The sequence below is a fragment of the Manis javanica genome, chromosome 2, assembly GCF_040802235.1.
Source record: "Manis javanica isolate MJ-LG chromosome 2, MJ_LKY, whole genome shotgun sequence".
Classification (NCBI taxonomy): domain Eukaryota; kingdom Metazoa; phylum Chordata; class Mammalia; order Pholidota; family Manidae; genus Manis; species Manis javanica.
In genome coordinates this window covers 23613157-23639434 of record NC_133157.1, presented here as the reverse complement: position 1 = coordinate 23639434, position 26278 = coordinate 23613157, and the positions used below count along the sequence as shown (strand labels likewise).

At 41.8% G+C, this 26278-nt stretch overlaps 1 long non-coding RNA gene across 4 annotated transcripts in view; it reads right to left on the bottom strand.

Annotated features, from left to right (window-relative positions):
• LOC140847176 (uncharacterized) overlaps positions 1-26278 on the bottom strand; it is a 393974-nt gene that overhangs the window by 60199 nt on the left and 307497 nt on the right. The window contains exon 1 of one of the 4 annotated variants that reach the window (XR_012126889.1): positions 11858-13153. The exons of 2 other annotated variants lie outside the window; for them this stretch is intronic. This is a non-coding gene — a long non-coding RNA (uncharacterized lncRNA). Of the gene's footprint in view, positions 1-4138; positions 5067-11857; positions 13154-26278 lie in introns of those variants that run through there. One more of the 4 variants, XR_012126883.1, reaches the window with a different exon arrangement.

Here is a 26278-nt window from a genome sequence, read left to right as displayed (position 1 = left end):
ATCTCCAGGACTGCGGAACAATGCACCGTTCTCCCAGTGGGCTTAGATGCCCACCCCGTTCTCAGGAGCTGTGAATTTTGCCTCTCCAGATCTGAAAGGGGCCCCAGAGCTACCTCCATGTTCTGTGTTCACCACACCAGGAAAGCCCTACTGTGAACACTGAATGGGAGAAAGTAGGCTCAGGTAGAGGCCTTTGAGAACTTCCACAGGAGACTCTGGTGCCTCCAGGTCCTGGTTTCCTTCAGTCGTGGGCTTCTAAATTCAACCTCAAGGCCAGAATACTTGTGAAAATGCCTTTGGTTTTACTAAGTGGATGGGGAGAAGGAACCAAACTAAAATGATCACGTGAAGACAGTTTCTGGTTTTGATCCACGTGGTAGTTTCCCAATTGGTGCATCCAAAATTTTTATTGCATATTTCCCCAACTTCAGATTTTCTTTTGAAAGATAACTTTCCTATGCTTCAGGTGGTAAACACTCTGCCTTTAAGTGGCTCTAGAGCCCATATCAACCAGAGATTAGGAATATCTGTTTTCATGAAATTGAGAATGGGATAAGCCAGCCCAATGAAATACATGCATAAAATGTATTTTATTTTACATTGTATTTGTAGAAGTATTTGTATTTTAAATGCCTACGGAACAACCTTGTACACAGTGTTATGGACTGCATGTTTGTGCCTACAGTTGTGCATACATTGCAATCCTAACCCCTAATGTGATGGTAGTAGGAGAGGAGGCCTTTAGGAGGAGATGAGATCACGAGGGAGGGTAGAACCCTCATGAATGGGACAAGGGCTGTTATAAAAGAGACCCACAAAGTTCTTGCCCTCTCTATCATTTAAGGATACAACATGAAAACGGCCTGTCTGCAAAGCAGAAAAGAGCTTTCACCAGAACCTGACCATGCTTGGCACCCTGATCTCAGACCCAGTCTATGACATTCTGTTATTCTGAGTAAGACATCCTTTTAGATAAGAAATGGTGATTAAATGAATGATCTCAGTTGCTTTCCAAGACTTCCATAGCCCACAAAGCCCTACTTGATCTCCCCCCTGGCTTCCTCCCTGACCTCAGCTATTAGCAGTTTCCTATTCTCTTGCTCTGCTACACTGGCCTTGTTGCTATTCCTACATCAGGCAGCATGACCTGACTTCCAGGACTTGCCCTTTTCTCAGCATGGGCCACTCTCCTCCTAGAAATCTACATCCTCCCTCCCAAAGGGCTCAGCGAGGTCTTCCCTGGCCAGACTAGCTGAAATAGCAGCTGCTCTCCCTCCATCCCCCTGGCCGGCTTGACTTTTTATCATCATATTAATCACTACCTGGCATTATGTTACAGAGCTTTTCATTATTTTGCATCTGACTCTTCTGCTAAAACGTAAGGTTCATGAGGCCAGGACTTCAGTTCTTGCTTGATCCTCAGTGCCTGAAGTGATACCTGGCATACAGAGGCCTCTTAATAAATATGCATTGAATCAATTCTTAAAAACTAGCAAGTGAATTTTTTTAGTTTTGTTTTTACGATACCATGGTAACCAATTTCATGTATACTATCTCAAAAATGTCTTCTCAAGCATTCTCTCTTTATTACCCCTTCCATCTCCTTCCACCTGTCTTCTCATCTGTCAACGCAGTTTACTGCCTAACTACCTTTGATTTCCAAGAGTGTTGTCTGGTTTTCACCCATAGAATTTATCACATTATATTTGTTTCTTCTTGTCCATACTTGTCTCTCCCTAGATGTTATGCCTTCTGGAAGGCACCAGCATGTTCTTGTTCATCTATTTTTCAAGAGCTAGAACCAGTTCCCAGGCTTATAGGAAGTGTTCTTCACATATTCATTGAAGGCATGAATAAATGAGTGAATGACGTTCCAGGCAACGAGAGAAGATTAAGCGGAGGAAGAGAGAAGACAAATACCTGACATTTTTTTTGGCTCTCAGAGGTCAAGTATTTACAAATAAAATTCACAATTTCAGCTCGTTTGGGCTTGAACCAGTCTCTCCCACTTAGAAACTCTGTAGTCTTGAGGGATTCCATATTCTAAGCTTTGGCTTTCCCTCTCTAAGCCAAGAATATATCCACCTGCTCCTAGGATTAAGTAACATAACGTAGGTAAGTATCTGGCATGCCAGCTCCTTTCCCGTTTCCTTCTGCATGATGCAAAATGGCTCCACATTCTCAGGGCGTGATAATCAATCTATTTGGGACTGTGGGACTGGGGGACTGGAGAGGGTGAGAGAATGGGACAGAGAAGCTGATTCCCCAGTTGTCTCTATAATGGGTTTCTCTACAAGTGAATTTTGTCACTTTCACATCTGTGACAACAGATGCAATTCCCAGGCCAGGGAGAGTTCCTCCGTATTGCTGTAGCACTGAGGGTTCCTTCAGCCTGCACCCACAAAGGCATCCACGGCATTTCCATGATGGCACAAGGAAACCCGTTCCTCACCACCTTCCTGAAAGCAAGACACACACAGATTTCTCCACTGGACCTTTCTTCGGGTTGAATTATCTGTCAAATAACAGAATCTTAAGGGTCCTTGGGAGGGTCTATCCTTAGTCCAGCATTTAAAAATTCTTTCAACATTTATTTCTACTGTAGGTCTTTGATTTTTTTTCATCTCAAAAGAAGATTCTTCTTCTGCTGCATGAACTATTTCTACCTGTAATCTCACAATCGTGAAAGGATTTCTTCAAAACTAAATTACAGTTTTGCTTGTAGAGTTTTTTTTTAGTGGGGGTGGGGGTGGATCTTAGGGGACCAACTAGTACCATCTCTCCCATTTGAGGTCCGAATTTATTAAGAAAGAAATACTAGAGTCAAACAGGAGTCTGAATATCAGCATTTTTGTTGGGAAAGTGATGTTGGAAAATGTGAGACAAGAGGCCTACGTGAGTTTCTACTCTTTTTCCTAAGTTCTAGAACTTGAGACCCACACCTGAGGTAGGCTGAGCCTGACAACTTCCAGCTCCAAGGAGCGTCATTACTTGCCTCATAAAGTGTGGAGAATCCAAGAAACAAAGACCACCCCTGAGTAGCATTGCTTATCCCATCCAAATGAGAAATGTCCGCCAAAGTAGATTTTCACTATGTCACCAATTAGGGCCAGAGCCAGGAATCAGACCAATACTTCTAAGTGGGTAGAAGTTCCTATGTTATGGTCTGGCAGGAAGATGGGGAGAGGGAAGGATAGGCTCTGGTTGTTCTGCCGCCTTCTTATCCTGCCCTGGTGGATCCCTGACCTCTTGTGCATTATTCTTGAGAGTATAAGCAAGTGCATGACCTCCTTCTATGCAATCCTAATTTACAATGTACCAATTCCTTTAGTTTTTCCTCACATTACTTTGTTAGAACCATATTATTTTTATCAACCCATCCCTAGATCCTGTCTAAATTGCATATTTTCTGAGTCATAGATCCCAAAAAATAACTCCTATGGCTAAGATCAACTCTCTGAGAATTAGAAAGATTTTCCAGCAATGGAAAAACCTCCCACGCTGTGTCTAATACATAACTTGTGACCCACTGTGACTCTGAGCTCTTCCTTGTTATTCTGTAAATACTTTATTCCTCTCTCCTGAGTGATTACTTTGTACTTTTGCTAATGGTCTTCACCTATCCATTGGCCAAGCTCAAGGGACAAGAACATTACTAATTGTAACCCAGGGGCTGCTTTCACATCAATTTATATCAGAAGCTGATTTAATGAGTATAGCTGCCATTTGTGTATCTAAAATGTTAATTAACTGCTGAATACCCCAACTTTTTCCATTCACAAAGGAGAGGAGAGCCCCCCTGAATAGCCCTATGTGCCTGACCAGGTTCAGACCCTAATTTCTGAGGGCCATGTGAGCACATGAGCAGTTCTAGAAATGAGTGCTATGATTTCAAGGACCAAGAGATGAAAGAGAGGAAGGTTTGACTAACAAAAGAGAGAAGGTGATCTATTGAGGGTAGAAAGGGCCAAACACTTCATTGTCCTTTGCAACTAATAACAAGCATGGTAACAGTGCTAATGACCCCCCTACATAATATTATGCCCTGAGTCCTTCCTTCTCATGAGGAACCTTGAGTCTATTACAGTTACCTTGGTAATTAAAGAGGCAGCTGATGTTAGGGAGACCAAGAACTGACCTTGGTATCAACTTCTGGTGCTACCATTCTTAGAGCCATGGCCTTGGGCAAATCGCCTTGTCTCTCAGAGCTTCACGTTCTCATCCGGAAGGTGGGCATGATAATACCTGTGTCACAAGGTCGTTGTATTACTTAAGTGGGACTTGGGATACAAAAGCACTTTGGAAACTGAAGAATTACACAAACTGAAGCTATCATTATTATTATTGCTAACAACAGTTATTATTCCATCATCCCTACAAGGCATACAAATGGATGAATTTTACAATATTATAATACCCACTTTACAGATGAGAAAACAGAGGTACATAGGCCTAAGGGATTATAATTTTAGAAAATATCATGAGTTTCAGAATCAGGTGGACTTGAATCTGACTTACTGGCTGTGTGACCTGGTGGTAGTTACTTAACTTCTCTGAATTTCAGTTTTCTTAAATAAAATTGTTTTTGTGTGTGAATTACCTGATATAATGCAAGTGAAACACCTGATACATTATCTGATACTTGACAAGTGTTCAAGAAATGATAGCTGTTAAAATTATTTAACCAGTTCTGTTCTACATAATAAGCTTGTTTGAACCATCCTTATTTTATTGAAAATTCTAGGACTCTGTTTAATCTGTTTTTCTGTTATTGCTGAAAGACCATGATATGTAGAGCCCTTAACTACTCTGACTTCTTGAATTAATCTTTTCTTCATGTAATACACTGCCAAAAATTCAGAGGCAGTCACACAACAGGAAGTTTAGGAGATTGTGCTTTAACTGGACAAGCATGAACAGTTTCCCCTCTGGATAACCATCGCTCTTATTAGTAGTAATGTTTAAAGGACAAGTTAATTGCTCTCTACTCTATATTATGTAGGACAAAAGGATATAAATCTTTTAATGAAGGAAAAATTGATGTAACAGGAGCTTTTGCAAATGCAAAACAAAAGGCTGGGAGCAGAATGACAGGGCACTCCGGCCCTTCCTCTGGTCCTTCCAGAATCACAAAAAGGAAGAACTTAGCTGAGACTGGGTAAGAGTGAGTGTGGCCCATGGTTCCAGGCACTATGACTCTCAACTCCCTTCTGCCGGCTGTCTGGCTTCCCCGCACCTCTCCCATGCTGCTGTGATGGGATGACACCATTTGTCAAATGACATTGGAGGTGATTTCATTTAAAACTTATTCTGAGCTTCCTGGAAAACAGGGACCTAGTGTGTCAATATTTAGGCACAACCTAAAGCAGGGAGCCCTGCTTTTATCTGGGCAAAACAACAATGTGTGTGTGTGTGCATGCTTACATGTGCACATATGATGTATTTATGGAAGTATGTGCTGTGTCCATATGCACATGCATGTAGATTTGTATATGCAAACACACACACAGCTTACACTTCTCTGGAGCCCTGATTGCTAGTCCAGAGAGCAGTGAAGTAAAAGGCTGAGGTGAGGAGGATGGGAGCCCAGATCTATGGGGTAAACCTGGCTAAGGAGGCCCTGGTCTTGGCTGCCTCTTCTGGATCCCTCTGCCCGAGATACTCTGCCTTGTCCTCTTTTCCCAGTGGACATCTCATCCTTCCCCTCTCCAGTCAACTGACCTTTCCCAATGTAAGTATCCTTGGCCTCTAGGACTTGATCAAACTCTTCCCTATTTTAAACTCCAAAATCAGTTGTGTTCCTCTCCTCTGAGTAAAACATCTTCCCTTTGTAGCATTTATCAGGAATGTGTTTGACATTTATTTGAGCGATTGACCAGTTTGTCTTACTCACTAGGCTGAAAACTTCATGAGATGGGACACGTTTGTTATTGGTTACCACTGTACCTAGGCACTTTGGATTTCCCACGACAATAGTTCTTGAATGAATGAATGAATGAATGAACAAATGAACCAATGATTTACTGAATCAATCAACTGGTGATCTTCTCTTAAAGTCTTTTCCTCACTTATAAAATGAGAACCATAAAGTCTTTTCCATCTGCCTCTTAGACAGGATACTGGACTACAAAAGCATAAGATCAGAATGGAGCCATAGTTCCTGAAAACTCCTTAGGAAATCTGGAGCCTGGTGGCCTTAATCACAGCTCTGTTCCCTAGAGCTTCTGATTTAATTGGTCTGGAAAAGGCCTCAGCATTGGAATTTGTTGCAAGTTCTTTGGGTGATTCTATAGTGTAGCAAGACCCACATGCTTGGTGCTTCAGAGAACCTCAAGCGGAGTCTTTCCTTGTCTCTGCCTTCAGCACCCCCTTGTCTGATGGGCAGGAAGAGCCTACAATTAGATTCTTACACCAGAATATGTCAAGGACTAAAATGCAAATTTTTACTAGCAGCTGTAGAATTAAATAAAGAGAAGGAAAACCTTCTCTGCTTGGGTAGGTTGTTTAGGGACGACCCTAAAGGGGCCATGCCATGAGCTCCCTGTTGTCATGGAATTCAAAAGTCACCAGAGAAATCCAGGAGGCCTTCTAGCCCAGAGAGCGAACAGCAAGTGCAAAGATGCAGAGTCATGAGAGGGAATGTAGAACAGAAACTTTGCTACATCTAAGAGCAGAAATGACATAAGCTGTGAGATGATAAGGAAAATGATGCCAGAGAAGGCAGCCTGACTTGTGTTCTTGCTGGAGGAAGGCACTCCTAAAACTCTTTGACAGTAGAAAGGCTCAGAGTAATGGCCGAGAGGGAAAATGTGAAAGAGAGCTTTAAAAAATCAGCTCCCAGTGGCTCCGTGACCCAAGCAGCCGGAACGGGTGGTTTAGACCAGTGGTTCTCCAGATGCGGTCCCCCAACCAGCAGCATCACATCACCTGGGAACTGGTCATAAATGCAAATCCTCAGGCCCCTCTCTAGAACTACCAAGTCAGAGACTCTGGGGATGCAGCCCGGTCATCTCCGCTTTAACAGACCCTCCAAAGGAGATTCGGATGCATGCTACAGTTGGAGAACTACTGGTTTGTGGGACATCCCCAGAGGGTTGTAACTTTTTTTTTTTTTCCTTTGGGGTATAATTCACAGAGGCTGATACGAGGGATTCTTAAAAAGTGCATTTTATGTATTGGCAAATACACATGGCTTTTGACATATTCAAGGGGCTTTAAGTCTTAAGGAGCTTCCCCTTCAGGGAGTCAGAGCTCTGCCAGCAAGAACAGTGCCTTCTGTTTCAGGACAGGTGCTTCTGCCTAACAGTGACAAGGAGGAAGCTTCGCTCCGGGCACCAGGGCAAGCCTGGGACCTACCCCCCACCACAGCCTGCCAAGCCTGCCTATGGGTCTGGCAATCAGGAAAAGGCAAGATTCCCACATACAGAATTAGATCTTGGAAACAGGTTAGTTATCTTGGACAGAGCACAGAGGAATGTTATCACTGTACAGATCTGCGTGCAAATCTAATGAAACTGAATTGAAACCATACAGTCCTTCAAAGAGAAAACCACCAGTTAGAGAGTAGAGGAATTACAGGATGTGTTTCCTATTCCTTGCACAGAAAACTCAGGAACTGGGTTTCTGTAGATTGTCTGAAGTCAACTTCTCCCCCGTCCACTATCCTCCACTTTCCTGGGTACTTACAGCTTTCAGGGAACACTTCTAAATGTACGGGCCTTTTGCAATCACCTTTTGAAAGGAAGTCACACAAATCCCCAGAGACACTTGTGGTGTTTTATTTTTGAAAGGCAGCCTCTAATTACCCTGTGAAATGACTGAATCAGCAGGGCTCTATGGTGTTGCATGACAACTGTGAAGGAAGCACTGGATGTTACATAAATATTCTTCTCCCTCACCCAGGTCATTAACTTCTAGTGATCATTTATTTGGCTGTTGCCCTTTCTACATTGATCTGACTACTTCTGTGGTATAGAGGGAGACACAGAGGTGTGAACTGGATGGACCTGAGTGGGTCCAATGCTGTCAGCTAGATGACCTGGGACCAGTCATTTCAGTTCTCTGAACGTCAGTTATCTACAAAACAGGGAAAATAGGGACCTGCCATTTTCATGAGGATAGAGGGAGATTATGTTAATGAAAAACTAGGAAAGTGCCTGGTCCACTCTAAGATATCAATACATGTGGGGCTTTTCCTTTCCTTGAGTTTGTTGTGGGGATTACCTGAGGTCATACAGGTGGAAGGTGCTGTGAATGCTCTGAATGGCATACACAAGTGTTGGCTGTTACTATCCTTTTTCTTCTTACAGCTTTCCTTCTCATTTTTACCTCCAAGCCTTTCTTTATCATAGTTTTGGGGTTTTTTTTTTTTACAGGAATTACACAATGTTAGCTTTAAAAAGGCACTCACCAATCTAAGTTGGTGCAGTCACTATGGAAAGCAGTAGGGAGGTTCTGCAAAAAACTAAAAATAAAGTTATCATATGACCCAGCAATTCCACATCAGGGAATTTACCCAAAGGAAACAAAATCACTGATTCAAAAAGACACATGTACCCCTATGTTTAATGCCACATTATTTACAATAGCAAAGACATGGAAGCAACTGAAGTGTCCATCAACAGATGAATGGATAAAGAAGATGTGTTACATATACACAATGGAATATTATTCAACCATAAAAAAGTCAGAAATCCTGCCACTTGCAACAACATGGATGGACCTAGAGGGTATTATGCTCAGTGAAATAAGTCAGGCAGAGAAAGACAAATACCATATGATTTCACTTATATGTGGAATTCAAAAAAACAAAACAAAACAAATAGACTCATAGACAGGGAAGAGATAGCATGGATATCAAGGAGGAGGAGTTGGGGTGGATAGGTGAAATACATGAAGGTGATAAAGAGGGACAAAATCTCAATTATAATATAGTCATGGGGATGAAAGTACAGTATAGTGAATATAGTCTATAATACTGTAATATCTTTCTATGTTGACAGGTAGTAATTACACTTACTGGGGCTGCATTTAATGTAAATAACAACCAAATCACTATGTTGTATACTTGAAACCAATATAATATTGTATATCAACTATACTTCAATTAAAAAAAACATCCACCAAGTATCATGCCTGACTTTCCCCTTTTTTACTGTTAAACAAATGCAGCTCTAAGTAGTTGCCTGTGTTTTAGGGGGCTTTGTAGTTGATTATAGAGTCAGAGGTCCAGCTTTTGAGCCCAGCTCTGCCAGATGCCACACCTTGCCTCCCTGGGAGAGGCCCTGGAGATCCAATGTTGTATCTGCAAGGAACTTGTCCAAGGTCACACAGCAAATTACAGGAAGCACCAGGGTTAAACTCACATCTCCCGATGCTCAGTCTCCCAGTTCTCTGCTCCTATATGTTTCCGTCACACTTTACCTAGTCAGGAGAGGTAAGAACTAAATCACCCTTTCCCAAACTATCACCTAGGAATCTCCAGGTTGTCAAAAAAACCTCAGAGGTTGCCTTCTTTGTGGAGCTTCTAATCCCAGAGTTGAGTGGGGAGAATGGTGGGGGTAAGTAGGAGGAGGAGATCTTCAGGAGCTTAGGTCCTGTTTATCCATGTGTCATTCATTTAGTCCCTGAGGCTATAATATCCATTTAGAAAGATTAAGTCAAATGGGACTGGGGACAGAGAAAAGGGGAGCTCAAAGGGGGAGGCAGAGAGACAGAAGCAAGTGGAATTCTCTAAGCATCAGAATAAAGAACCTAAAACATTACTGATTCTCAAATGGGTCTCGCTTCCTGAAGACATGCTGCTCCTTGAGAAATCTCAGGCAGGTGAAAGCAGCTTGGGCGATTCCTCTTTTTGTACACAAACCTGGCTTTTCTTTGCAACATTCTCAGGTGCACTAGAGGCCCTGGGAAGAGAGGAGGCTTTTTCAAAAGACACTTCCACCTCCTAATCCCTGAGCCTACAAACCAAATATTGATCTATTTAGTAAACCAGCCTGTGGGAGGAGAGATTGTAAAGCCCTGTTTACTCAGCAGTTGGGCCCCCCTGACAGCTGTTCAATAGGGGATTATGATGTCACAGTGGTAATTACACTATAAACAAGGGATGGGGGAGAATAAAGCATGAAAGGAAACTGTGGGGCTGGTTACCAGGCAACACAAAATGTGGAGCCTGAAACCCGACAGGCACGTGAGATTCCTTGCCAGCCTCCCAGATGTCCTCACTTTATGGCCAATGCTCAGTTTCAGTTTCAGTTTGTTTATTTGCCCTTCTCCAGTCCCAAATGCGGGGCTGAGAATGTTGGAAAGAGAGAGAGAAAGAGAGCCATGAGAAATGGGGAAAGGAGGGACGGGCTCTCCTCCTGGAATGTAAACTGTCAGGAGAAAGCTGAGAGGTTGGTCTTTTCTTCAGTAAGATACAGAGGTCACTGTCCAGGGAAGGAGCGAAGTCAGGTATACCGGCCAAAGACAACTAAGAAAGTGAGCCAGGGGGGAGAGAGAGAGAGAAAAGGAACAGAAAGTGAGAAGGTGAACATGGTTCAATGGGAGAAGGAGGAGGGGGAAGACTCCATTGCCGACCAGCCCTGAGCCTAGCGGGGCCCTGGGGTCCCCACTGCCACAGCCCCACCTAGTGGTTGCCCCACACCTTCCCTCGTTCCTCCGGAGATGAAGCGCTCCCTCCAGAGCCGGGCAGCCCTGCCTTTCTTCGGGCAGCTTTATCAGAAAGTTCTCGTATTGGGCTGAAATTCAGCCTCCTTGGCCTAGACAGCTCTCCTCGCTCCCAGGAAAAGTGACTCAGAGCCCCACAGAGATCTGCAAACGACGACAAGATACCCCATGTTTTCTCCTGTGTTTTTCCTCTCCTGGATTCTCATTCCCACTGGTGGTTCTCTCGACAGTTATTTTCTTTTTAGATGAAATTGTTTCTTACTCAATCCCCTGAACAATTTTCAGTTTGTCGATACTCCTCTTAAAATCAAGGATCTGAAACTAGTCACACCCTTCAGGTGAGGTGAGGTTTGACCTCACAGAACTACGCAGGAGCAGCCCAACGCAACTCCTCAGCCCTGCCCCCCCGCCCCCACCCCTCGGTCCTCTTCGCAGGGAGCTCCAGGGGTGCTGGAGATGGCTGGCGCTGGTTCGTGAGAGCTGACTGTTAAACGTTCAGGAATTCTCTGAGCTGGTTTAAATTACTGGTAGCTTGAAATCTGCCATGGTGACGGTATTTACACCACAGATCCTGTCCAACACAACAGGTGGGGGCTCCCTCTCCCCTCCCTCCAGAGAGCAGGTCTGGCAAACCGCTGTTCCTGACCAATCACATTTGGACCTCTTTGGGGATTCAGTGATTCATAGAGGGTCAGAAGAAACCTGTAGCCAGAGATTCCTACAAACCACAGGCCTCCATACAAAAGCTACAGAAGAAGATCCACCCCAGTTAGAGCTAAAGAACATGGAACATGCTTTTAATACCCCCTGACTGTCTTCCATCTATAGTGACCATCTTTGCTGACTGAAACATTTCTCTTGGGACTGATTTATATTCTGGCCTCACAAAATCCCACAGGGCGCTCCCGGAGCCAGATGCTGAATGACCAGGCTGAGCGGAACAAGAGTTCGCTGAACTGAATTGCAGAAGCTGGTGCTGCTGGCATGGGCACAAACACAGCAGCTGGTACAATCAGTGACTTCTGCAGCCTTGGGAATGCTGTCAAATTTCTTCTCCTCCTAAATTCTCATAATAACTATCTAGAGTGGCAGTTTGATGACAAGCCTAGTTTCCAGTCCTGGCTCAGCTACTCCTTGGTGTTTGATTGGAAGCTCATCCCTGTCCCTCCCTGGGCCTCAGTTTCCCTACCTGTCAGCTGAGAGGATTAAGTCTTATGACCTCTAACTCCAGAAGACTTTGCAGCTGACTCCAGCAAGGACCGCACACAGCACTGATATTCTTACAAGCACCGTGAGCCCAACTCAGTATTGGGTGAGGAGCGTTTTTCCACAAGTTAATTCTCCCTGTGTGGACTAGTTTCCCGCCTCCACTCCTCCTGTTGTCCTGGGGATTATTTGTTTGTTGTGACTCTCCTCAGATGCACTACAAACGCTGATGAAATTGTCCTCAATATTGCAGTCTTGGGCCACCTTATCTCCCAGAGAATCTTACCAAGTCTGGCTGATTTTAAGGCACTTCCCTTGCCCTAGCAACCAAGCCTTAGATAAAGCAGAGGTCTTGGGTAGCTTGGCAACACCTTTATCCCTCTGCAAAGATCCTCTCTGGCTCTTACCTGAGCTTTTCTCAAGGGAAACTACACAAGGCTGTTTTCTTTTGCCAAAATTATGACAACTTAGGAAGCATCGCAGAGCTGCTGCTCTGAATCCTCAGAGCACATTCCTTTCAAGTGTCCAGGTTTTGACGTTAAAAAGTTCACCATCACTTGCCAGCCCACTCTGATCTTCCTCTCCCAGTGTGGCACCAGCCACACTGGCCACCTGTGCAGCATCTTCACACTTCCTGCTCCCACTTTCTGGATTGCTCTTCCCAAGCCTGTCCCTATGACTTGTTTCCTTTGAGTGTTACAGTATTATATATGCCAGGCTTTCCTCTGATGACTCGGATTGAATAGCAGCCCCTCTACATCCTTCTCTAATCCCCTCCCAGTTTAATCAATCATACTGTCACCATCTGACCGTGATGTAGTCATCCGTATTTAACCCTTCCCCAGAATGTTAGATCCATGAACACACGGATTTGTTTTGTTCACTTCTAAATCTCCAGTGCCTGGTACAGTATCTGACACTTGATAGATACACTAAAAATATTTGCCAAATAAAATAATGTATGTGCAATCCTTATTATTTGCAAAGACCATGTTTGTGGATTCACCTACTCCCTAAAATGTATTGGTAACCCCAAATCAATATCTGTAGCATTTTCATGGTCATTCACAGATATGTGCAGAGTGGAAACAATTTTGAGTTCCCCCATGTACCCGTTCCCAGCTGAAGTTGAGCAGAATAATGATCTGCCTTCTTGTTTCAGTTCTCATACTGTAAACAACTGACCTATCTGCGGTCTATCTGGTGTCATGCTTTTCACATCTTTGTGCTTTTTGTTGGTGACTTTGCTGTTAAAAATGGCCTCTAGTGTAGTGCTAAACTGTTGCCTGGCATTCCTCAATGCAAGAAGGCTGTAATGTGCCTGATGCAGAAAACACACACCTTAGATAAGTTCTATTTACAGATGAGTTACTTTGCCATTGGCTGGGGTTTCAATGTTAATGAATCAATGAGATTTATTAAGAATGCTGTCCTTATACAGAGAAATGCATCAAACAAGGTTATGTATGGATCAGTCGATGAAAACGTTGTGGCCATTTTCAAATGTGACAGGCTCACATTTCTCATGTAGTTCTCAGGACTTTGAAACAGCCCACCAACTGCCCAATCCATTCTCCTACTGTTGGACACTGAACTTACATAAAATTCTGAATTATACGATGGGCAACTTTTTTTTGTTAATGTAACTTTTCCTCCTTCTTAAGTTCATTCCTTTACAATGTTACAACAAACTCTCAGGAGTAGAATTACTAATTCAATGGATACAAACAGTTGTATGGCCCTGACAGTAAGTTTCAGTAGTAGTAAGGAGAAGAGACTTCTTAGCAGACACTCATCTGGGTATATGTGCACTGAACTTAGAGGTTCACCAAGTGATTGACCCCATTCTCCTGCAGCTTGTGACTTCTCAGAGAACTCACACTTGGGAGAAGCCTTAGCAATCACCTCATCATATCAAGGAGAGACATTGAGGCTGGAGGCAAAAAGATGAGTTGTCCAAGGCAATATGACCAGATAGTGCCAGATGAGGACTAGATCCCAGGTCCACTGCCACTCAGATCAGTGTTCTTCTCACCACTCCTTGGCCAGAAAGAAAAGTATGGTATTCATACCAGGAATTGACCAACTTTATCAAGCTTTTAATCTGATAGTTTATTTTCCCCTGAGAAATTTAAACATGTTATTCTGTTTATGCCTCCCCTTTTTAATTTCTGTGTTCATATAGTGACAAGCAGGATAAGAAGAGGCTCTGTGAATAGGCTCTGTGAAGAGAGGCTCAAGAATAGGGTTCAATATCAGAAAGACCAAGGGAGAATCTAAAGCCAACTAGCACAGCTCTGTTCCTTCACATGTCATTTAAACTCTCCTCAACTGTTTTCCTGTAGGAGGTACAAAGACTGCAACTTCTCCCACAAGACTGTGAAGCAAACACTGGGCAGGACTTTTCTGATATGAAGATAAGAGATATAAATATGTACAAACCATTGTGACAGCAATTAATGATTCCTAGAGAATGACAGTGCCTTGAGGAGTTATCTACCCCAATAGTATAATTTTCAAACCACTCTAGAACTTAGCTCTCTACTTTGCCTCAAAAAGGTCCTGATGATATCAGAACAGAGCAAAACAGATGTAGAACAGTTCAAGTTTCATTTCAGAAAATACAGGTCTTGTTCAATTCCAACTAAGAAAACTCCCCCAGCATTCATGGACTCAGGTCTCCATGCTGGGCCAATGAACCTCAAGTCAACATGGAGTAACAGAAGAATTTCTCAGAAATGTGGACCTCAGTTATAACTTGAGCTGAGGATAAGATTGTCTAATCTGCCATCAGAAGGATTGTATTGACATGAAAACAGACTTTCCATTTTTTGTGTAGAGAAATTAGCAGCTCACGGTGTTTTCCCAAGATTGCCTACCTTTCTAGGAGGGAAGGGACGAAGGAAGAAAAAGAAAGGAGGCAGGGAAAGAGGGAGAAAAGGAAAGAAAGAAATCCACTGAGTTCCACAGAAACCTCTCATGTAAAAGAAAAATATACATGATGATAAAAAAAGAAACACATATCCCATTTCCTTAAAATTTAGAAAAAAATGTTTTCTCTTAACCAAAACCATAGCCTTTTTTCCTTCCATTTGGATATGATTAACTGTCTTTTATTCCAATCAGCAGCTGTCATGTGTGTATTAGATAAAGGGTCAACTTCTCCATGAAGCCAGTTCTTATTTTTCCATAAAGACACTTATCTACTGTAACATTGGTACCAAGAATATTAGCCAAGATTTTAGCTATGTTTAATAAGAATCCATCATCAACTATGTATCTAGTATTTACTATATACTCAGCACTGAGCTAGGGAACAGGCAATGCACAAAGAATTGAACAAAAATTTATTCAACTATCATTTAGCTCCTGCTCTATGATGACAGAAATATTTCCATCCTAGACCCTGCTCCTGAGGACCCCAGAAAGGATACATACAAGCAAGAGAAAAAATTCATATAATGAGATATTGAAATAAGTGTAAGTTACAGAAATAATGCAAGGGAAGAATTAATTATTAGGGGAATGGGGGTGATCACAGAAGACTTCACTGAGGAGGTGGCTGCTGAATTGTGTTTTAAAGAACAATTAGGAAACCTCTAAAAGAATGTCATGAAGAAGGAAAGGACACGGCAGCCAGTAGGAACCTTCAATGTGAAGTTCCTGAAATGTCATCCAACAAAGGGAAGAACAGGAACATTAGACTGAAGGTAGACAGAGGCCCAATTGTAAAGGCCACTGAATGTTATGATGAACATTTTGGACTCTAAGAAGCACCAAAAGGATTTTGCGAACTCTCTTAGGCAGCAATATGGAGGAGGGACTGAAAGGGGCAGGTAAGAAGAGGTCTTTACTGCGGCCTCATGGAATTAGAAGTGAGGAAGGGAGAGAAGGTAAGCCATATTAAAACACTTCACTACAAACAATTGTCCAAAAAGTGGAAATCCTATAGAACAGGTCATTATTTTTTAGGAGAGATCAAGAAATACCTGAATCTGGTAACAACCTATGGGGTAGTTCTTGATACCCACATTTAGCCCCTGAGCTTTCCTTCCTTAACTAACTGATTCACAATCTTAAAAAGTGAAGGAGAGCAGACGTTGCTCACAGGTTTTCTCTGGGCCCAATGGATGCATGGATCCGTGTAGCTGGGAAGGGGTGTTAGCAAAAATCAGCCCAGGCTGACTCTCACTGCAGAGCATGTGCTAAGGTGAGACCTTAGGCCACCAAGGACTCTAATATGGTAGCTGTCAATTAAAAAGTGACTCTTCGTGGAAATACTGAAGAGCCACGGACATGGGCTTCTTCCCTCTATGCCCCTGATCTAAAAGCTAGAGGAGGCTGGACACAGAATGCTTGCTTGATGGGATTCCAGAGAGGAAAAAATGGTAAGACCATAGTAGTATCCCAAGATTCTGTCTTGGTGGGGAAGCTTCCACTTGATTCTCTGCTAAGTCATTTAGCAAATTATGTGTTCCCTCCTGAAAATGCACCCACTGGGAAAAGCTGAAAAAGGACAAGCACACAAGGGAACTGACACCACAAGCGGGAGGAGGGATGACATATATACATCCCCTCCCCTTGGTTCTATCAGGTGTCTCCCTACAGAGGAACCATCCCATTCATTGTCCAGAATCAAAGCTTTGGAAGCCTTATCAGACTAGGGTTACCCCTACTGACTCTGCTGAATTCTGTCCTAAAGTTTGGAAGGGCATAAGGATAGAGTGGTTCTGGTAAACAATGGGGCAAACAAATAATGAGTGTTTTAAACCACCATTCTAGATGATATATTGTAGAATATACTGGCAGCATAGTTAAAAATTTTTATTAGACTCATCTTACAAACAGCATGCCTCATTACGTTAATTTCAATTGCTATCACTCACGTCACTGGATTCTTGTTATACCAGCCCTACTACTCAAAAACGTTTACAACAATCTGCAACTTTTACTTGAAGGCCCACAAATTACACTAAAAAGTATTGATAATTTCCACTAATCATTTATTTTGAATAAGATATAAATAGAGATGAATGTGGAAGCGAGGTGTCTTATGAGCTTCTAATTTTGATCGAAAGGACAGGTTTGTTACTACATGAAAGCACAGTGGGTAATTACCAGGTACTTGAAATGACAATTAACTCCATCCTTAATAATTATAATCTGACAGACCATAAATCAAGATGGCAGCCATCTGTAAATAAACACTGACAAAACCAGCTGAATAGTATTATTGCACAATACCTTAACCTCATAAAACTAGCAAACTAGTTCTGACTAGTGAGCAAGCAAATCTCCCAAAGACCAGAGAGAAGCAAGTTTTTGGGTCACGATGTTCCTACATTTGTCACCTGGATATAATTGAGGGCCCAATGTTGTTTTATTTTGTTTTCACTTTATTTGATTTTTTTCTAGGATAATTATTGTTATTTTCCACAAAACACTAGCTCATTTGAAAATATGGGATTCAGACCTTTTGATTCAAGTGAAATTGTTCTCTAAAACAGCTCAACCCCGTAGTATACAAAGGAGGCCTTTTATGCTCAGTGCAGTATTTAGTCTTGACCACAGCTGGACATCTGCAGAGTTTATGGCTCTTTATTGAAGACCTCTCCTCACTTATTTCACATTATACTCCCCTACTTCCTCTATGTTTCACGGTTCTTTCCTGGATTTTGATAACAGCGGTGTTAGTATCAACAACCAATATTCTTTATTATCTCTGCTAACTGATTTCTACACATTGGTTAATTATTGGTTACGATTATTATTTCATCCTCTTAATAGCTCTCTAAAGTGGAGATCTTTTTTCCAATTACCCTTGAGGATACAGAGGCCAAGAATCATTGAGTCAGTTCTCCATAAGTCATAAAGCTGGTAGATGGTGAGGCATAGATTTTGTTTTTATTGATAGTCTTATTTTAGTTTCAAGTATACAACACAGAGGTTCAACAGTTACTCATATCATTAAATCCTCACCCCCACTAGTGTAGTTACTACCTGTCAACATAGGAAGATGTTACAGAATCATTGGCTGTATTCTCCATGCTCTACTGCCACCCCTGTGACCAACCTACATTATGATTGAGAACTTTTTTGCCTCTTTATCACCCTCTCTCTCCCCTCCCATCACTGCAGCCCCTCCCCCATGGTAACCACCAGTCCCTTCTCAGTGTCTCTGAGTCTACTGCTGTTTTGTTCCTTCTGACTTGCTTTGTTTTTATATTCTACAAATAAGTGAAATTGTATGGTATTTGTCTTTCTCTGCCTGACTTATTTCACTGAGCATAATACCCTCTAGATCCATCCATGTTGTTGCAAATGGCAGGATTTCTTTTCTTTTTATGGTTGGATAATATTCCATTGTGTAGCTGTACCACCTCTTCTTTATCTATTCATCTGTTGATGGACACTTCGGTTGCCTCCGTATCTTGGCTATTGTAAATAATGCAGCAATACACATAGAGGTACATATATCTTTTTGGACCAGGGATTTTGTTTTCTTTGGGTAAATCCTAGAACTGGAATTGCTGGTCAAATGGTATTTCTATTTTTAGTTTTATGAGGAACCTCCATACTGCTTTCCACAGTGGCTGCACCAATTCGCATTCCCACGATTAGTATAGGAGGGTTCCCTTTTCTCCACACCCTCACCAGCATTTGTTATTTCTTGTCTTTTGGATAGTGGCCATTCTGACTGGTGTGAGGTGATATCTAATTGTTGTTTTGATTTGTATTTCCCTGATAATTAGTGATGTGGAGCATCTTTTCATGTGCCTGTTGGGTATCTGTATTTCTTCTTTGGAGAAATGTCTGTTCAGGTCCTCCACCCATTTTTTAATCAGGTTATTCACTTTTTGGTGTTGAGGTATATGAGCTCTTTATATATTTGGGATATTAACACTTTATCAGATAAATCATTTACAAACATATTCTCCCATACTGTAGGTTGCCTTTTTGTTCTGCTAATGGTGTCCTTTGCTGTAGAGAAGGTTTTTAGTTTGATGTAGTCCCACTTGTTCATTTTTTATTTTGTTCCCCTTGCCTGAGGAGGTATGTCCAAGAAAAAATTGCTTATATTTATATTCAAAATATTTTTGCCTATGTTTTCTCCTAAGAGTTTTATGGTTTCATGTCTTACATTCAGGTCTTTGATCCATTTCAAATTTACTTTTGTGTATGGAGTTAGACAACAATCCAGTTTCATTCTCTTGCATGTAGCTGTCCAGTTTTCCCAACATGAGTCACTGAAGAACTTGTCTTTTCCCCACTGTATATCCATGGCTCCTTTACCATATATTAATTGACCATGAATGCATGGGTTTATATCTGGGCTCTCTATTCTGTTCCATGGTGAGGCAAAAATTATTAACTGAAATCTGTAATCCCAAAGCCACTGCTCTCAACTCTGCAAATCCACCTGCACAGTCTTCAGTTACTATTTTTTTCCCAAGTTTTATGTTGGTCTTTCTTTTTAAATCTCACTAAATATCTTTTCCTTGGTCTGTCTTAACAACTTCCACACATCTGTCATCTCATTGCTAAAGATTCCCAAATCTATCTTTAACCCAGATCTGCCTCCTGAGTACCAGATTCTCATAGTAACACACTGCTATAGTCCCCACCAGATTCATTCTTTCAGATAAAAGTATCTATTGAGCAACTCATGATCAGGCACTGTTTTAGATACAGGGAATACAGGGGGAAATAACAGAGGAATCAGTGCCATCATGGAATGTATATTGTAGTTGCAAGTGGGGGAGACAAACAAGAAGTAAAGCTTAAAGGTAAAATACAGAGTATGAGAGATGGTGATATGTGCCAAAGAAAAAATGCAGAGAAAAGGGGGGTTGAAATTGAAAGATCAGAGGTAAGAAGAAGCTGCAAGTATAGATAAGATAACCAAGGAGGCCTTACTGAGTAACTGACATTGGAGTAGAGATGAAGGAGGTGAGGGAGATGAACAGGTGGTCATCTGAGGAAAAGCCATTCCAAGCAACGGAACAGTCATTGGAAAGTATTACAGGCAAAAGACCCAGGTGCGTCTGAGCAACACTAAGGAGTCCAATAGAGCATAGTAGTACCAGAGCAGGCTAGAGCAGGAGAAGGGGAAATCTGGGGTAGCAATAGGGCAGCAATTGGGAGGACTGGGTCATGAAACCTCCACTGTCAACATTTTGGGATTTCACTCTAATTAAGATGGGATGTCCTTAGGAGGCTGAGGACTTCTTTTTTTTTCTTTTGAGAGGGTATCTCTCATATTTATTGATCAAATGGTTGTTAACAACAATAAAATTCTGTATAGGGGACTCAATGCTTAATGTACAATCATTAATCCACCCCAAGCCTAATTCTCATCAGTTTCCAATCTTCTGAAGCATAACGAACAAGTTCTTACATGGTGAACAAGTTCTTACATAGTGAATAAGTTCTTACATGGTGAACAGTACAAGGGCAGTCATTACAGGAACTTTCAGTTTTGATCACTCATTATGAACTATAAACAATCAGGTCAAATATGAATATTCATTTGATTTTTATACTTGATTTATATGTGAATCCCACATTTCTCCCTTATTATTATTATTATTATTATTATTTTTAATAAAATGCTGAAGTGGTAGGTAGATGCAAGATAAAGGTAGAAAACATAGGTTAGTGCTGTAAGAGAGCAAATTTAGATGATCAGGTGTGTGCCTGTAGACTGTGTGTTAATCCAAGCTAGACAAGGGCAATAAAACATCCATGGATGCAGAAGATTTCTCTCAAAACAGGGTGGGTGAGTTTTTAAGCCTCACCTCTGTTGATCCCCAAGTTCTCACCTGATGGCCTCCCTGCGACTGTGCCTGTCTTAGGTTGTTCCTCCCTTGAGGAATCTTACCTGTCTCTGGCTAACCAGTCATCTTCCAGGGCCATACAGGGAAATGTAAAGTTGGTAAGTGAGAGAGAGGCAATATTGTTTGAAAAGGTTAGCTTTTTACTTCTTTGCAGATTTATGCCCTGTGGCTTTTATGCCCAGTATTTGTCTTGAGGTATCTTTACCACCTGGAAGAATTATGATACTCAGTAAATTCGATATGAGGCATGAATTCTATTTAAGGGTTGTAATTAGGAAGCAAGAAGAAAAGCTATAGAGGTAGCAGACAGAAGATAACATGGGAAGATCTATTATTTCTTTGACATATCTTCTTGTAGAGTAACTTAAGCATGTATAGGTTTGAAACTACTAATTAAATTGCATACACACATTAACATAATAGGAATACAGTTACATAACCAAAGCAGACCTATAATTACCCGCCATCTCCAGTGAAACCAAGAAAACCAGTTAGGCACCCTAGGCATTTGTGAAAACTTATCTATGATATGGTGGATATTGTCCAACTGAACTTGAACAGTCTGAGAGAAATCAGACAAATTAAAACAACCCATTCCTGGGGACTGTTCACATCCCATATGTTCTTTTAACAGTAGATAGTCTGTAGTTGTAAGATTTTGGAGTGCTACAACTTGCACTTCTCCTAATTCTTGGTTGAGTTCCAACAGTATAGATCCAGTCAAATTTCTTGTTTTACTGAAAGCACAGGCCAGCTTAGATATCTCCTTCTTCATTCCAATGGCAAGTCCAGGAACCGGTGGGATGAATGCAGTTACAACTGCAGCATTGCCTGGATCTTTGTTGAGGTTTTTTGGTGATCATCTTCTGGTATGACTCTTCCAGAGAGTGCTGATGTTGGAAGTTCTTCTTCATATCGTATCTTAGTTCATTTTCTGGGTAGCCAAATTAGGCTTTGATCCTCTGTATAAACACAAACAGACCCTTTGCCCACACTTTGATATGCCCTTTATACCATTATGTAGAACTCATTGGAGGTCAGCACACAGGAACTGCTTTTTTTTTTTTAAGAGAAAGGAATACTATCAGAAAAATGTACCTCCATAGCTGATCATCTGACACCCTTTAAGTGATCAAAATTAAGGATATTTAAAGCATGCATTAATCATTGATTTACAGTTAGTTTTACCCTATCAGGGAGTAATCCCCCTTTTCTTTCTTTCTTTTTTATTGTTATCATTAATCTACACTTACATGAAGAATATTATGTTTACTAGGCTCTCCCCTATACCAGGTCCCCCTTATAAACCACTTTACAGTCACTGTGAGACTTCTTTTTAAGAGGACCACTTTGGTTGCTGTGTTAAAAAGAGGATGAAGGAGGACAAGGTGGAAAGCAGGGATGCAGTATAGGAGACTATTTCAATAATCCTATAAAAGATTATGGTGGCTTCTATGAGAGTGGTAGCGATGAAGATGGTGAGAAAGAGTATATGCCGGATATATTTTGAAGAAAAAGGCAACAAAATTTGCTGAAGGATGAAAAATAGGATTTACGAGTGAGGAATCATGGAGTACTCTAAATAGAGCTGCCATTTGCTAAGGAGGATAAATTTGCCAGGAAACAGGTCTGGGACAAGATCAGGAGCTTAGTCTAACTGAATACTCCCAGGGCTTTTGTACACATGTATAAAACAGACATCTCTTATAACCAATTCAAAACACAGGCACACACACACACACACACACACACACACACCACATTCCTTCTCCCATATATTCCTCATTTCTATTAATAATATTACTATTCCATCTAGGCATTCATGATAGATTTGAGGGCCCTTTTTGATGTGTCCATCTCCCTCACCCCCACGTGTAAGCATCCCCTAGTTCATTCCTCTCAGCATCAGGCAAGTTCGCATCCAAATGAATGCACCTTGTTTTCCTGTTCTAGTGCATCAATTCTCCCCTCAGTCTAGGTGATCAACCCAATCATGTTTTGCCCTACCTTGCTTGGTGACATGAACTTATTCTTCAAGATATAACTTAAGTATTTCTTCTTTGAGGCCTTCTATGAGCCTATCAGTGAAATTAGCTGCTCACTCCACCTTCTCAAGTATTACTTATTCATCCAGCCAGTATGACTTTTCTGCTTTGGACACTTGTTGGCACCTGCAGTATGGAGTGCATGTGGGAGTAGTGAGAGATGACGCCAGAGGGAGCAAAAAGGAATGAGTTCATGAAGGACCTTGAATGTTATCATGCTAAGGGGGTGGTACTTAGTCCTGAAGTTGACAGGGAATAATGGCATCCCTTGAGGATGGTCAAGGGCCAATTCAATGTGAATCTTTAAGGATTCACTCCAGTGACTGTGTGAAGGGTGAGCTGGAAGTTACCAAGTAAGTCAGGCAAGACGTAGTGAGCTCCTGAAATAAGGTAGGAATAATGGGAATGGAGGGGTAAAAAAGATATGGCTTTTTTGATCCAGACTTTCTGAAGCTTGGGGATAATAACATTTATTGAGCATTGCCATTTATCAGGCACAGTTTTAAGAACTTCTCCTGGGTTAACTCACTTAGTTAAACCATCTCATGAGGGATTCTTCTCCCCATTTTACAAAGGAATTAAACCAAGATACAGACAGATTGACTAAGCTGCTCAAGTCACATAGCTATTAAGCGGTAGAGCTTGGACTTGAACACAGGCCACGGCTCCAGGACCCATGCTCTTCTCCCCTGCTCTGCACCTCCTACAAGACAGTGAGTTAATAGAAAGCTATATTTAGCTGCACAGGAACATTTTCCTAACCCATATCAATCCAAATTGAAGGTCTACTTCAATATTTTTATAAAATCACCCTTATAAAATATGCCCTTTGTGAACAGTACATGCTATAACTTGTGTTTATATGGATGCTTAGCCACTATGTGATGTTTTCCTTAGTCTCTTTTCCCCCTCAGTCAAATGAGGGGAAACATCTAGCATATGGAAGCATTTCCACTCTGCAAGTTATGCTGAAAGGGAATATTATGCAATTTGCAAACACTGTCAAATGAAATATAAATATGCATTAGAAAAATGCTACACAGAGACAAAAATATCTTTGTATCTACGATTAATTCAGTCAATCATTTATTCATTCAACAAGCATCAATCAGGCACTCACTCTATGGCAGGGGCAGTGGTCAGCAATGAGAAAAGGGAGATGAATAAGACACCCCTTAGAATGAGAAAACTCACAGCCGTGTGATTTTTATTTTTAAATGGCCACAGCTGAATGTAAATATTGCAGTTGATCCTCTGCAACCATCTGAAAGACAAACAGAGCTCTTGTGCTTTGATGCACATAGAGCTATGGTCTCCAGTCCAGCTGCATTTCTCACCACCTGGACATGTCACGCCATCCATCTGAGCCTCAGTTACCTCAACTGAAAATAAGACACGACCCTGTAAGATGGTTGTGGGAATTAGGGATTATGCACAATACATGAATGCTAGTTTGAACCAAGGAATAGTTGAATGACCACCGTGCCTTTATATTTTGCAATTGCCAGCACCCTTTCCAAGAGTTCAGTCAAAATTCACAGCTAACCAAACACTCCCACCTATTCCAAAAACAGCCGATAACAATGATGATAATCAATGGCAACAAATAAAACTCTCCCTGGTGGTTTCTAGTAGGAGGTAATGGCTCTAACTATCAGAAATGGAACTGGCCAAGTTCTTACAAAAGGAGCTGGAGGCCTGTCAATAGTTAATGCATACAAGGAAGAAGAACAGGCTTTTTGCTCATCAGCCTATTAATGGGGAATGAAACTTGCTAAAGAAATGGTGAAGACTCATACAGCGATGCAGGAAGAGCCCCCTACGAACCAGCGTCCCTATGGAGAGAGGAAATTAGAGGAGATCTCCTGAAGATATCCCAGCAGGTTTTCTCAAGAGAAGTCACACCAGCAAAATATTTGCTTCTCTCCTGACAAGGGAACCCCAATAAATAAGTTTCCAGGAACAATGCAGTCCCACCCAATGCTCCAGGAATGAGTCAACAGGGGACTCCCAGCAAGAACCCCAGTAAGAGAAAAATGGTCAGACTGGTTCTCCCACCTCCACATAGAAGGTATCTCACCATATAAGGGATAACTGACGGAGGGCTAATTGGAGGAAATCAGCAAATACCAAATATATTCCATGTGTCAATCACTGTGTCAGCTTTTTTCCTCGGGCAACTTTTTATATTCACAATAACTCAATTAGGTAGGTAGGTAGGTAGTTATTATTTCCATTTTATGGAATGAAAAGTTCAAACTCAGAGAAGGTAAGTTGGAACTCTCCTGAAGCTGTCCAACAGGTTTTCTCCAGACAAGACCCCAAGATCTGACCATTAGTAGTTGGAATCTGAATCCAGGTCTTTCTGACAGGAAAGCTTATGTTCATTCTGTTATGCCAGTCTCTCAGAGTAAAATCTGAAATGGGTTAGTAGAAGCTACCCCAAGATAAGTCTCTGGCTGCCCTTCTCTATCTATCATGGATAGAAGCTGACCAGGAAGTTGGCCTCAATGAGTATCTCGGTCTGTATCACTCTCTGGCTTTTGGCTAGGCTTGGTCAATGGGCAGTGCCAGCAAGTGCCTGGAGGGACAAAGAGAGAGGGGTTGGGGCATTTACTCTTCTCCACACTGAGCCATGCTGCATTTCTACAGCTAAGGTCCTGTCGGGCTGCCCCCTCCATGGCTCCAGCCTCCAAGCCCTGCCTCTCACCCCCTCTCTGCCTGGGGCAGTAAGAGAGTCCGGATGTTGACAAGTCCTGGGTGCCTCTACATTCCTTGCTGATTCCCTTGACTGTGCCCATGACTCTTAAAAATTCTCTTCACAAAATTATATTCAGTTAAACCCTTCTGAGTGTGCCATTTGTTTCCTGGTAAGATTATAATGATAAATACTGAGTTAAAAACTATTGTGTATTTAATTCCACCATACTTTAAACTCTTAAATTGGTCTTTGGGTATCTAGCATCAGCTTGCATCTGATGGAAATGAACCAGCTGAAATCGCAGTGAACACATTTTGTTTGGATTTGATGAGCTTGCTGGAGGGGCAATAAACTCCCCACATGTTACTGGCAACCACCGTGGTGAATGAAACTTCCCAGTCACACAAGGAATGTGATGTTTTTCCATGAAGCTGTGCTACAGAGATGAAATCCAAAGGATATGAAAACACACTTTACAGACCCTGCCAAGAAGTTCTCTAGAATGCATGCAAAATGGAGCTAAAAGCATTTGTAACTCTGTCATAGAAAGTGAGGCTTCAGTTAGGAAAGAGAATGAAATCACTTGAGGTCTCCTGTGACTGGCTTTTGGAAATGATGAGTGAGTAATCTGAAAATGAACTGCGAAACACTTCAGCCTAAATGGCCCTTTTGAGGTTTTCGTGGGGTTCCTATACACTAGGAATTTGTCCAGGAAGTTCCTAAATGAAACAGGCCAAACAGGGGGCTTGAAGTCATACCTCAGTTGCTCTTCTAGGTGAAGACTGAGCTGGTTTAGGCATATGAAAATGAAGTTGAGATTT